At 43.2% G+C, this 15,034-nt stretch overlaps 1 protein-coding gene across 2 annotated transcripts in view; it reads left to right on the top strand.

Annotated features, from left to right (window-relative positions):
- The first annotated feature begins 4,594 nt into the window (after positions 1-4,594).
- The window catches only part of LOC128699843 (uncharacterized), a 31,699-nt gene continuing 21,259 nt past the window's right edge, over positions 4,595-15,034 (top strand). The window contains exon 1 of one of the 2 annotated variants that reach the window (XR_011394248.1): positions 4,595-4,892. The gene's annotated coding sequence lies outside the window, so the exon portion shown is untranslated. Of the gene's footprint in view, positions 4,893-14,644; positions 14,736-15,034 lie in introns of those variants that run through there. The other variant, XM_070102377.1, reaches the window with a different exon arrangement.

Raw genomic sequence — 15,034 nt, 5'->3', positions numbered from 1 at the left:
ATCAGGGGAAACTGGTTCCTCTCATTTAACCTGTTGCTTCTCTTGCAACATTGCATAGCTCCTGATGACGCCTGGAGACGTGTGAAAGATCTTGAGCTGAAGATTTCCATCCCCTTTGGCTTGTCTTGCACACACAGTTACTTGTACGCCACCACTTTAAGACATTTAAATCCTTAAAATAGAGATTAAAATAAACTCTCGGTGTATATCCACCAAAATACATTCATTCCTCGGTATATATATATATATATATATATATATATATATATATATATATATATATATATATATATATATATATATAAATATATATATATATATATATATATATATATATATATATATATATATATATATATATATATATATATATATATATATATATATATATATATATATATATATATATATATATATATATATATATATATATATATATAGCTCCCGCTTCACACACGGAGGGCCCGGGTTCGATTCCCGGCGGGTGGAAACATACCTGTTGTCCTGTTCACCTAGCAGCAAATAGGTACCTGGGTGTTAGTATCCTTAACAATGGAAATAAGTTAGACCTCCTGATACGCAGACTTTATCGCTGTGTCGTGATGACTGAGTGAAAAACAGCCGTGGGAGTAGCCCTTATATACCGTACTCTCTCTCACACACCCATACGAACATTCTCTTAATTCAAAGATAGGATAATTGGTGGAGGATCTAGAGCTGAGGTTCCCAGTCCTTTCTGAGACATTTACCACGTTTCCCGGAGAAGTTATCACGATTCTTCTCTTTCAACTAAACTTTACACTTAAGTATATTGCTGTCATTTACTTACACAATGCTTAATTAAAACAAACTTTAGCAATAATGATTTTTATTAGTAATAACACTCAGAGAGAAAATATACAGAGAAGGGTTGAAACTTTTCCCACGAAAATAGGATTCCAATGAAAACAAGTCACTTTGACCTTTTTGGGGGGGTTTATCCTAGGTAATTTACATTGTTAACTGTGCTTATGTGTACCTGTACCTAATTACTTAACTTAACTTGCATTCTTTGAAATGACATAGAATTAGGGGTAAGATGAACGAAGTGTACAAACGAAAAACGGGAATAAACATTGAGAATATGTGCTCAGTGGCTATTTGATTAGGTACCCCTGTACCCATTTTCGTTAATGCAAATATCTAATCGGCCAATCAAAGGACAGCACCTCAGTGATTAAAAGCATGCATACTTAGTGAAGAGGTTCAGTTGTTGGTTAGACTGAACATCAGACTGAGGAAATGTGATCTAAGTGACTTTGACTGTGAAATAATTGTTGGTGCCAGACAGGCTGGTTTGAGTATCTCAAACTACTGATCTCCTGGGATTTTTATGCACAGTAGTCTCTAGAGTTTACAGAGAAGAGAAGAGTCGCTGAGGCAAGAACTTTGGGTAGGTTTATATATAATTTGGAGACATAATGAGTGGGTGTGAGCTAGACCTGCCTAGCATGGGCCAATAGGCCTACTGCAGTATTTCTTCGTTCCTGTGTTCTTAAATGTATGATTATAGAAAATGAAATTATTTCAGGGATAAATGAAAACACCTGTCATGACCTCTGTCATGACCTCTGTGTCAACACCATTACTGCCGTGGGTACGTCTGTGTCAACACCATTACTGCCGTGGGTACGTCTGTGTCAACACCATTACTGCCGTGGGTACGTCTGTGTCAACACCATTACTGCCGTGGGTACGTCTGTGTCAACACCATTACTGCCGTGGGTACGTCTGTGTCAACACCATTACTGCCGTGGGTACGTCTGTGTCAACACCATTACTGCCGTGGGTACGTCTGTGTCAACACCATTACTGCCGTGGGTACGTCTGTGTCAACACCATTACTGCCGTGGGTACGTCTGTGTCAACACCATTACTGCCGTGGGTACGTCTGTGTCAACACCATTACTGCCGTGGGTACGTCTGTGTCAACACCATTACTGCCGTGGGTACGTCTGTGTCAACACCATTACTGCCGTGGGTACGTCTGTGTCAACACCATTACTGCCGTGGGTACGTCTGTGTCAACACCATTACTGCCGTGGGTACGTCTGTGTCAACACCATTACTGCCGTGGGTACGTCTGTGTCAACACCATTACTGCCGTGGGTACGTCTGTGTCAACACCATTACTGCCGTGGGTACGTCTGTGTCAACACCATTACTGCCGTGGATATGTCTGTGTCAACACCATTACTGCCGTGGGTACGTCTGTGTCAACACCATTACTGCCGTGGGTACGTCTGTGTCAACACCATTACTGCCGTGGGTACGTCTGTGTCAACACCATTACTGCCGTGGGTACGTCTGTGTCAACACCATTACTGCCGTGGGTACGTCTGTGTCAACACCATTACTGCCGTGGGTACGTCTGTGTCAACACCATTACTGCCGTGGGTACGTCTGTGTCAACACCATTACTGCCGTGGGTACGTCTGTGTCAACACCATTACTGCCGTGGATACGTCTGTGTCAACACCATTACTGCCGTGGGTACGTCTGTGTCAACACCATTACTGCCGTGGGTACGTCTGTGTCAACACCATTACTGCCGTGGGTACGTCTGTGTCAACACCATTACTGCCGTGGGTACGTCTGTGTCAACACCATTACTGCCGTGGGTACGTCTGTGTCAACACCATTACTGCCGTGGGTACGTCTGTGTCAACACCATTACTGCCGTGGGTACGTCTGTGTCAACACCATTACTGCCGTGGGTACGTCTGTGTCAACACCATTACTGCCGTGGGTACGTCTGTGTCAACACCATTACTGCCGTAGGTACGTCTGTGTCAACACCATTACTGCCGTAGGTACGTCTGTGTCAACACCATTACTGCCGTGGGTACGTCTGTGTCAACACCATTACTGCCGTGGGTACGTCTGTGTCAACACCATTACTGCCGTGGGTACGTCTGTGTCAACACCATTACTGCCGTGGGTACGTCTGTGTCAACACCATTACTGCCGTGGGTACGTCTGTGTCAACACCATTACTGCCGTGGGTACGTCTGTGTCAACACCATTACTGCCGTGGGTACGTCTGTGTCAACACCATTACTGCCGTGGGTACGTCTGTGTCAACACCATTACTGCCGTGGGTACGTCTGTGTCAACACCATTACTGCCGTGGGTACGTCTGTGTCAACACCATTACTGCCGTGGGTACGTCTGTGTCAACACCATTACTGCCGTGGGTACGTCTGTGTCAACACCATTACTGCCGTAGGTACGTCTGTGTCAACACCATTACTGCCGTGGGTACGTCTGTGTCAACACCATTACTGCCGTGGGTACGTCTGTGTCAACACCATTACTGCCGTGGGTACGTCTGTGTCAACACCATTACTGCCGTGGGTACGTCTGTGTCAACACCATTACTGCCGTGGGTACGTCTGTGTCAACACCATTACTGCCGTGGGTACGTCTGTGTCAACACCATTACTGCCGTGGGTACGTCTGTGTCAACACCATTACTGCCGTGGGTACGTCTGTGTCAACACCATTACTGCCGTGGGTACGTCTGTGTCAACACCATTACTGCCGTGGGTACGTCTGTGTCAACACCATTACTGCCGTGGGTACGTCTGTGTCAACACCATTACTGCCGTGGGTACGTCTGTGTCAACACCATTACTGCCGTGGGTACGTCTGTGTCAACACCATTACTGCCGTGGGTACGTCTGTGTCAACACCATTACTGCCGTGGGTACGTCTGTGTCAACACCATTACTGCCGTGGGTACGTCTGTGTCAACACCATTACTGCCGTGGGTACGTCTGTGTCAACACCATTACTGCCGTGGGTACGTCTGTGTCAACACCATTACTGCCGTGGGTACGTCTGTGTCAACACCATTACTGCCGTGGGTACGTCTGTGTCAACACCATTACTGCCGTAGGTACGTCTGTGTCAACACCATTACTGCCGTGGGGAATGTACGAGGAAAGGTTGAGGGAAATCGGACTGACAACACTGGAGGACAGAAGGGTCAGGGTAGACATGATAACGACATACAAGATACTGCGGGGAATAGACAAGGTGGACAGAGACAGGATGTTCCAGAGAGGGGACACAGAAACAAGGGGTCACAACTGGAAGCTGAAGACTCAGACGAGTCACAGGGACGTTAGGAAGTATTCCTTCAGTCATAGAGTCGTCAGGAAGTGGAATAGCCTAGCAAGTGAAGTAGTGGATGCAGGAACCATACATAGTTTTAAGAAGAGGTATGACAAAGCTCAGGAAGCAGAGAGAGAGAGGACCCAGTAGCGATCAGTGAAGAGGTGGGGCCAGGAGCTGAGACTCGACCCCTGCAACCACAATTAGGTGAGTACAATTAGGTGAGTGTACACACACACGCACGCACGCAAGATGGATAGGGACATAATGTTCCAGAGAGGGGTCACAGCAACAAGGGGTCACAACTGGATGTTGAAAACTCAGATGAGTCACAGGGACGTTAGGAAGCATTTCTTTAGTTATAGAGCTGTCAGGAAGTGGAACAATCTAGAGAGTGATGTAGTGGAGGCAGGATCCATACATAGCTCTAAGAAGAGGTACGATAAGGCTCATGGAGCATGGAGAGAGAGTGGACCTAGTAGCGACCAGCGAAGAGATGGGGCCAGGAGTTATGAATATACCCATGCAACCACAAATAGGTGAGTATACACACACACACAAACCTGGTATTGTCAGTGTTGCCAGCCTCTTGTGGAAATCCCAGACATCTCCGCTTCTCTCACTGCCTCCAGCATCTGGGACTTACCCTTCCCAGATAAGCAAAACTCAAGCACGACAACACTCCATTAACACACCAACGAACCACTCATCTCAAACCCACAACACCTCTCAAGGTTGGTGAAGCGCTCCTAAACCAGAGAATTGGTTTATTATTGCTTTAATCTTTAGATAAAACCTCATTACATCACATTGTCCAAGCACTTAACACACAAAACTGGTTTGGTGCTTCCCAAACATAATTACAACAGCAGTACCAATACGAATATAATATTACCAATAATAATTTTGTAAAACTACCTTCAAAGCTATTTTATATTGTATTTTGATACATTTGTAGATTATAGTTTCAGTTTTCATACAGTACATTGCATCATGTGTCAGACACTGTGTGTGTGTAGATAAATGATTCAGAGAATAAGAGCTTATTATTTTTAATATGGAATAATGAAAATAATACTGATGATAAGTCATTGTGGAATGTGGCCGCCGAAGATTATTAAAAAGAATGATTTTTGAGGAAGTGACGACTTAGTAAGACTCTCCTTCAGGAACAACCTGGTTTGTAAATCTCCATCACTTATAACCTGGTTTGTAAATTTCATTCAGGAACAACCTGGGTTGTAAATCTCCTTTAGGAACACCCTGGTTTACAAGTCTCCTTCAGGAACACACTGCCTTGCATGACACTTCAGGAACACCCTGGTTTCTTTCCACATCTTTAGGTGTGCGTTCCAATATGTATTCGGGTGAAGCATACAGGTACATATCTCAGCAACTGAGGAAAAGCAAATATGCAACAGAGGCAACCTGGTTAGACCTAGTGTGGTTCACCTCACCTCACATGGAAAATTACTTAAGAGGAAGGAAGCGAGATGTTGCTGATAGGAGCGTGAACTGCAGAAACGTCACTGTCTCGAGGCAGCCTTGATCACCCTGTCCAACACAGTAGCATAGAACCGTGAGAGTTTTCATGTATTTGGTGTCCTCGAAAGATTGGTCCTGCCCTACAACGCCATGCATGAACAGGCAACTCTCACTGGTTGCTGACCTCACCACACATGACTCCATAATATATATATATATATAATATATATATATATATATATATATATATATATATATATATATATATATATATATATATATATATATATTAAATATTATATATATAATATATTATATATATAATATATAATGTATATATATATTATATATATATATATATATATATATATATATATATATATATATATATATATATATATATATATATATATATATATATATATATATATATATATATATATATATATAATGTCGTGCCGAATAGGCAGAATTTGCTATCTTGGCTTAAATAGCAACGTTCATCTTGCCATATAGGACAAGTGAAAATTTGTGTATGCAATAATTTCGCCAAAATCATTCTGAACCTAACGAGAAAAATATATTTCACTGTGTTTGTTTAGTATTAAATTATTGTAAACAAATCTAAAATATATTTAGTTGGGTTAGGCTAAAATAAATTGCTCTTGTTAAAATAAGGTTAGGTAAGTTTTCTAAGATACTTTTGGTGCAAAATTAAAATTTTTTACATTAACATTAATTAAAAATATATATCTTTAAACGTATAAGAGAAAATTTTCGAAAGGACTTAATTTTAAATGAGTTCTTGCTAATTGGCCAGTTTTACATATTCGGCACGACATATATATATATATATATATATATATATATATATATATATATATACATTATATATATATATATATATATATATATATATATATATATATATATATATATATATATATATATGTTATGCAAACAAGCGCAGACGGGTGATCTTAACTATGCAGGACAAGCCATGGGGGGTACCCCCCTGTGGCTTGTCCTGCATATATATATATATATATATATATATATATATATATATATATATATATATATATATATATATATATATATAGATGGAGTTGTAAGAGAAGTAAATGCTCGGGTGTTGGCAAGAGGTGTGGGGTTAAAAGATAAAGAATCTAACACAAAGTGGAAGTTGTCAGAGTTGCTCTTTGATGATGACACTGTGCTCTTGGGAGATTCTGAAGAAATTGCAGAGGTTGGTGGATGAGTTAGGTACGGTATGTAAAAGAAGGAAATTAAAAGTGATTATAGGAAAGAGTAAGGCGATGAGAAAAACAAAAAAAAAAATTAGGTAACAAAATATTGGATATCAGATTGGAGGGAGAGAGTATGGAGGAGGTGAATGTATTCAGATATTTGGGAGTGGACGTGTCAGCAGATGGGTCCAGGAAAGATGAGGTGAATTATCGAACTGACAAGGGGAAAAACGGTGAGTGGTGAACTGAGGAGTTTATGGAGACAAAGAACTTTATCCATGGAAGCAAAGAGGAGAATGTATGAGAGTATAGTTATACCAACACTCTTATATGGGTGTGTTGTATGGCCTAGGAAAGTTTGAAGGGAGGGGGTAAGGGAGGTTTTGTGTGCGAGGGGCTTGGACTTCCAGCAAGCATGAGTGAGCGTGTTAGGAGTGAATGGAGACAAATGGATTTTAGGACTTGACGTGCTGTTGGAGTGTAAGCAAGGTGACATTTATGAATGGATTCAGGGAAACCGGCAGGCCGGACTTGAGTCCTGGAGATGGGAAGTACAGTGTCTGCACTCTGAAGGAGGGGTGTTAATGTTGCAGTTTTATAATTGTAGTGTAAAGCACCCTTCTGGCAAGACAGTGATGGAGTGAATGATGGTGAAAGTTTCTTTATTTTGGGGCCACCCTGCCTAGGTGAGAAACGGCCGATGTGTTGATAAAAAATGTATAACCATTAGATTAGGACAGGAAAGTACGTTATTAAATAATTACAAGTATACATAAATTAACATACATAGCAGCATGTGGATAGAATTCCTAGGTTAACTCAAAAAAGTCAAAGTGACTTATTTCCATTGGGCACATCAAATAAAATTCTGAATACCACAGGATTCTCTGGGTATATTATGTCCTGTGATATTATTACTTAGAAGCGTGGAACACTCAGAAGACATCCGTTCCCACAGCGTAAGACCATGGAAGTCCTCAGTTCTGTTTACACTCAATGTTACTCTTTCTTAACACTCAGGATGTTATTAGTGATTAATTGTTGTTATCCTTGATTCGCTGGTACTCTCCCTCTCCGGGTCTTTTCCAGATTGTGACCCGGCCTTGGCTGGGAGTGTCTGAGACCTATGTCTGCCATGGGAGGAGGTACAAGTACCTCCTCAGCTGCGGGACCAACTGTCCCCAGGCCTAGCCACATTCCCCGCCCTCGCGGGGCTCGTAGGAAGAAGCTAGACCTCTGGTCTGCCATCTGCTCCGCCCCAGGGGGCTCGTTGAAGTAGCAGTCGTGTGAGCTGCAGGTGGTAACAAGCTCTGGCTCTGGCACCATCCCCGCCCTAGAAGGGCTCGTGGGAGTGGTGGCTTAAATTCGGAGTGATTAAAAATTACGACAATGTGGAATCACATATATTTTTTTTCACCTAGACTCCGGATATTTATGTAAGTTTTTCAAGTATTTTATTGTAAATACAATAATACTAACTATTACATTATTAAAGGGGTGGACCGCTACGCCAGTGGAAGGTCTCAGTCAGATGACCAAAAGCTCTAACGGGGGATCATCATATGACTAAAACCCGCGTCAGGAAACACTTGCCCTGTTTCCTGACAAACCTTACCTAACCTCCATTAAATATTGAATTCCTGATAAAATAAAAAAAAACACTTCGTGTACTAAATTCACCCCCCTCACTCATAGAAATTTAACCCCTTCTTGCTCTCTTAAAAATCTTACAATCTAATATCAAACTTTCTCGTGGTAACCTTAAGAAGTGAGGTTACTCAGCACGCCAGGTGGCCTTGGACAGTGTTGGTGGTGAGCTGGATGTTTGTTATTTCAATTGTGGTTGAACTGAGAGTCGTCAGGAACGGATCCTATTGGTATTGTTCTTATAATGGGTAATTTAAAACGGGACACCACTACCACCAGCCCTCCTAGGGCGGGGAGGTGCCAGAGCCAGAGCTTGCTACCACCTGCAGCTCACAAGACTGCCATTCCCACAAGCCCCTTGGGGCGGGGAAGATGGCGGATCAGAGGCCTAGGAGCCCTATAAGGGAGGGGAATGAGGCTAGGCCTGGGGAGAGTTGTTTCCAGAAGAGGAGTGTTAGGCGGTGTGCTACAAAAAAATATTTATATATAAAATAACGCTCCATATATAATGTCATTTTCCGTGTAGCATACTGAAAACGAACGTGTTTAATTCCTGTCAGTCAGTGGCCAGGACAGGAGCAGAGGCGTGTTAAGTTCAGTACAAGTCCGGTGGTGTTTGTGTTTAAGTGTTCTCATGTTTATTTGTAAAGTCCTAGTATGGGAGGCCTGTGTTTTGCAGTGTGTTTAACGTTTCCACTGTAGGCTATGTAGCCTGCAGAAAGGGGGGGGGTGTCAGGGAGCCTCCCTGTTCATAAATGTTCATTTACTGACTCAGTAGTAGTGAGCTAATGTAAACTGGAGTGTGGTGGCTTTCTGGAGTAGATTGTAAGTTGTATGTAAGTTTATTATTTATTATTAATATTATATACTACTATATTTTTGTATAGGCGAGTTTTCGTGTCCTTCCTTATACAGCATTATTTGCAGTCATGTTTCTTAATTTGTAGAGTACATGCTGGCCCAAGGTTCGCTGTGCTTTCAGAGTAATTTTATAACCCCTAGACAGCAGTGTTAGCAGCCTTTAGGAGCCAGGAACATTATATTTTACGGCATCAAAGTCGTAACAAGGAGGTACTTGTACCTCCTCCCATGGTAGACATAGGTTCCAGACACTCCCCAGACAGGGAGCCAAGGTCGGGTCACCATCTGTAAAAGACCCGGACCGGGAGAGTACCGGCGAATCAAGAAGAATGGATAATTTCCCACATAGTACGTACACTAGGTGTACATCCCTCGGTCTATATACGCAAATAGTCTCAATGTATGTATACTGAAATATAAACAATATCAGTCCACAGCAGGATTCGAACCTGCAAACTCTGCATCAGACTACACAGTACTTTATCCACAATGCAAGAGTTATGGATAAAAGTACTGTGTACTGTATCCACAACCTGCTGAGTTTGCAGGTTCGAATCCCCTGTGGACTGAGAGATAATGTTTGTAAATAATTTCGTTTGTAGCTTGGAGGGGTTCAGGGGATATTTGTAGCTTGGAGGGGAGGGGATATTTGTAGCTTGGAGGGGCAGGGATATTTGTAGCTTGGAGGGGAGGGGATATTTGTAGCTTGGAGGGGAGGGGGTAGCTTGGAGGGGAGGGGATATTTGTAGCTTGGAGGGGAGGGGGTAGCTTATTTGTAGCTTGGAGGGGAGAGGATATTTGTAGCTTGGAGGGGAGGGGATATTTGTAGCTTGGAGGGGAGGGGATATTTGTAGCTTGGAGGGGAGGGGATATTTGTAGCTTGGAGGGGAGGGGATATTTGTAGCTTGGAGGGGAGGGGATATTTGTAGCTTGGAGGGGAGGGGATATTTGTAGCTTGGAGGGGAGGAGATATTTGTAGCTTGGAGCGGCGGGGATATTTGTAGCTTGGAGGGGAGGGGATATTTGTAGCTTGGAGGGGCGGGGTTATTTGTAGCTTGGAGGGGCGGGGATATTTGTAGCTTGGAGGGGCGAGGATATTTGTAGCTTGGAGGGGAGGGGATATTTGTAGCTTGGAGGGGATATTTGTAGCTTGGATGGGAGGGGATATTTGTAGCTTGGAGGGGAGGGGATATAGCTTGGAGGGGCGGGGATATTTGTAGCTTGGAGGGGAGGGGGGCTTGGAGGGGAGGAGTTATATGTAGCTTGGAGGGGCAGGGATATTTGTAGCTTCGAGGGGAGATGATATTTGTAGCTTGGAGGGGCAGGTATATTTGTAGCTTGGAGGGGAGGGTATATTTGTAGCTTGGAGGGGAGGGGATATTTGTAGCTTGGAGGGGAGGGGATATTTGTAGCTTGGAGGGGCGGTGATATTTGTAGCTTGGAGGTTAGGGGATATTTGTAGCTTGGAGGGGCGGGGATATTTGTAGCTTGGAGGGGCGGGGATATTTGTAGCTTGGAGTGGAGGGGATATTTGTAGCTTTGAGGGTAGGGTATATTTGTAGCTTGGAGGGGAGGGGATATTTGTAGCTTGGAGGGGCGGGGATATTTGTAGCTTGGAGGAGAGGGTATATTTGTAGCTTGGAGGGGAGGGGATATTTGTAGCTTGGAGGGGCGGGGGTAGCGGGATATTTGTAGCTTGGAGGGGCGGGGATATTTGTAGCTTGGAGGGGAGGGGATATTTGTAGCTTGAATGGGCGGGGATATTTGTAGCTTGGAGGGGCGGGATATTTGTAGCTTGGAGGGGCGGGGATATTTGTAGCTTGGAGGGGCGGGGATATTTGTAGCTTGGAGGGGCGGGGATATTTGTAGCTTGGAGGGGCGGGGATATTTGTAGCTTGGAGGGGATATTTGTAGCTTGGAGGGGCGGGGATATTTGTAGCTTGGAGGGGCGGGGATATTTGTAGCTTGGAGGGGAGGGGATATTTGTAGCTTGGAGGTGAGGAGATATTTGAAGCTTGGAGGGGATATTTGTAGCTTGGAGGGGAGGGGATATCTGTAGCTTGGAGGGGAGGGGATATTTGTAGCTTGGATGGGAGGAGATATTTGTAGCTTGGAGGGGAGCTTGGAGGGGGGGATATTTTGGCTTGGAGGGGCGGGGATATTTGTAGCTTGGAGGGGCGGGGATATTTGTAGCTTGGAGGGGCGGGGATATTTGTAGCTTTAGGAGGGGCGGGTATATTTGTAGCTTGGAGGGGAGGGAATATTTGTAGCTTGGAGGGGAGGGGATATTTGTAGCTTGGAGGGTAGCTTGAGGGGGATATTTTAGCTGATAGCTTGGAGGGGAGGGGGTAGCTTGGAGGAGGGGATATTTGTAGCTTGGAGGGGCGGTGATATTTGTAGCTTGGAGGGGCGGTGATATTTGTAGCTTGGAGGGGCGGGTATATTTGTAGCTTGGAGGGGCGGTGATATTTGTAGCTTGGAGGGGTGGGGATATTTGTAGCTTGGAGGGGCAGGGATATATGTAGCTTGGAGGGGCGGTGGTATTTGTAGCTTGGAGAGGCGGGGGATATTTGTAGCTTGGAGGGGCGGGGATTTGTAGCTTGGAGGGGAGGGGTATATGTAGCTTGGAGGGGATGGGATATTTGTAGCTTGGAGGGGCTTGGATATTTGTAGCTTGGAGGGGCGGGGATATATGTAGCTTGGAGGGGAGGGGATATTTGTAACTTTGATGGGAGGGGATATATGTAGCTTGGAGGGGAGGGGGGATATTGGAGGGGCGGGGATATATGTAGCTTTTAGGGGAGGGGATATTTGTAGCTTGGAGGGGAGAGGATATTTGTAGCTTGGAGGGGCGGGGATATTCGTAGCTTGGAGGGGAGGGGATATATGTAGCTTGGAGGGGAGGGGATATTTGTAGCTTGGAGGGGAGGGTATATTTGTAGCTTTGAGGGGCGGGGATATATGTAGCTTGGGGGAGGGGATATTTGTAGCTTGGAGGGGACGGGATATTTGTAGCTTGGAGGGGCGGGGATATTCGTAGCTTGGAGGGGCGGGGATATTCGTAGCTTGGAGGGGCGGGGATATTCGTGGCTTGGAGGGGCGGGTATATTCGTAGCTTGGAGGGGCGGGGATATATGGAGCTTGGAGGGCGTCTGAACTGTAGCATCAACGCGTCTGTGGTATTTATGCATGTCATTGTGTGAGTGGTCATAATGACAAGAAGAAAAACTTGCATAATAGACTTAGCATGGTGATTCAGTCAGTAATCACCTGGATTCTGACACTCAAGGCTGCATGATTCTCTGCTGCAGATAATGCGAACATTGTACCTGGTAACCCTTTACACTGCTTCGTAACTTGCTGTTGTATATCAGAGAAATCTTTTATGTTTTGGAGTTTGTGCTCCTGGGTTTGCTGATCAAATGTGCCACCACTAATTTTACCATACACACTCCGCCACATACACAACATATACACTGTAACATACACACTTCACATACTCTCTACACTCTACCACTAACACTTCACCCTGCACACTCCACTACACATTCCTCCATATACACTCCACCGCACACTGTGAAAAACCCAAGTTATCCGTACATGTGTAACGACACATTGTGACGGTGGTTGGTTTAGAGAGGGACTCGCTAGCCACTGAGAAGTGTTGAGACGAAGTTAAACTTCTGACTTAAGCTTATTTATGTACAGGTGTGAATATGGGCAATTATCATATATGGTAACATATGTGTATATTACCCAGGATAATCCCCAAAAAGTCAGTGATTTATATTGGGGGTCCTTGATTGTAAATTAGTTGGTACGGTGACCCCAGGCCTGGAGGCAAAAGCTCTCGTTTCACACGGTGAGGGGTCCGGGTTCGATTCCCGGCAAGAGGTGGAAACATCAGGCGTGTTGCCTTACACCGACTGTCTATGTTCACCCATCAGTAAAATGGGTACCTGGGTGTTAGTGGACTGGTGTGGGTCGCATCCTGGGATAAAACTGACCTAATTTGTGGGAAATGCTCAACATAACAAGTGACTTTCTATATAGTAGTATGTCATTGATGTCAACTATGGTCTGTATACCTTGTACATGTACTTGTAAAAAATAGATATTATTATTATTATTATTATTATTATTATTATTATTATTATTATTATTATTATTATTATTATTATTATTATATTATTATTATTATTATATTATTATTATTATTATTATTATTATTATTATTATTATTATTATTATTATTATTATTATTATTATTATTATTATTAAGCTAGAACGTAGTCTAAAATTTTAGTTCAGACAGTTTAATCAGGAATGTAAGAGTAATTAGCTTAAGTACCGATGTTGTTTTTCTCTATAGTCCTACAACACCTTCCACGGATGTCTTTAGGTCTTAGTCACTAAGCCAGAGGTTCTTAACCTTTTTACGAATTCAGAACCCCCAGTGGATTGCCCAGTATGTGCCCATACCTCCTCCGCCAGACTGTCTAAATCATCACCACCACCAGTCCTGTTAGGTACCAGTATGACTTTAACAGATGTCAGCAACTTGGGTTTGCTTTACATATGTATAGCTAGCTTAGCTTAGGTAAGATTTGTCAAGAAACAGGACAAGCATTTCCTGACGCTGGAGCTTTTGGTTATCTGACCGAGGCCTTCCGCTGGCTTACCTCTCCACCCTTTCAAAAATTATGGTTAGAATTATAACCTTTGGGATTAAGTTATATAAGAACAAAATAGCTGAAAGAAAATCATAAGGGTTTCATTATTTATATTTATAAGCTAACAGCAAATTGTTAAATCGACTCCCTTACCCCCAAGGGGTATGGATACCACATAATGAGGGATATGGATATATTTCCTAAGGGATAGCTGAAGGGCCCAGCCGTGTTATCACGAGAGAAGAGAACATAAGATAATTCCTATGTTAATTCATGACTTAAGGCTACCGGTGCAATTATAAGTGATTCAATCGTCCTCGGGTGAGATAGACATCTAGGAATAACTCCGGCTTTGCAACTGATCCCAAGGTAAGTCGTCATTGGACCCCATTTGTGAGGATTTGTGTAAATCTGTATTACATGGGTATTTTTGTAGGGTTATATTGCGAGTCTAGACAGCCCCTTACAATACATGAGAAATTTGTCAGTAATAAACTTTAGCCCTATCATTTCCTACACAAAAATTATAGGTAAATCCAACACCTGGAAGTGACATCACGAGCATTAAAGCCCCAGGCAGCTGGGTTGAGCACTCAGTCACCTCCTGGACACTGCAAGAGGAGGTGTTACACTCCGTTCTCATAGGTAACTCTGCTTAAGGAAAATCGTTCCTGGCTTTCTGGTTAAGTTTAGTCTTTATGATGCATTATGTAGGTTATGATCGTGTACAGGTTGTGTTTAATGATTAGTTTTTTGGGATGTTTGAATGTCTGTGTTGACTACTGTGTTGTTCACTGTTATGGTGACTTTAGTGTCTTGTGGTAACTGTTTATGGTGACTCCAGGTATACCTATGGTGACTATAGTGACTGACTAGTGACTGTTATGGTGATTATAGTGACTAATGGTGACTATTGGGACTATTTCTATAACTATAGTGACTTTGGCTGACTAGTGACTG

Source organism: Cherax quadricarinatus, chromosome 81, assembly GCF_038502225.1.
Source record: "Cherax quadricarinatus isolate ZL_2023a chromosome 81, ASM3850222v1, whole genome shotgun sequence".
NCBI lineage: Eukaryota > Metazoa > Arthropoda > Malacostraca > Decapoda > Parastacidae > Cherax > Cherax quadricarinatus.
This window is presented reverse-complemented; position numbering and strand designations above follow the sequence as displayed.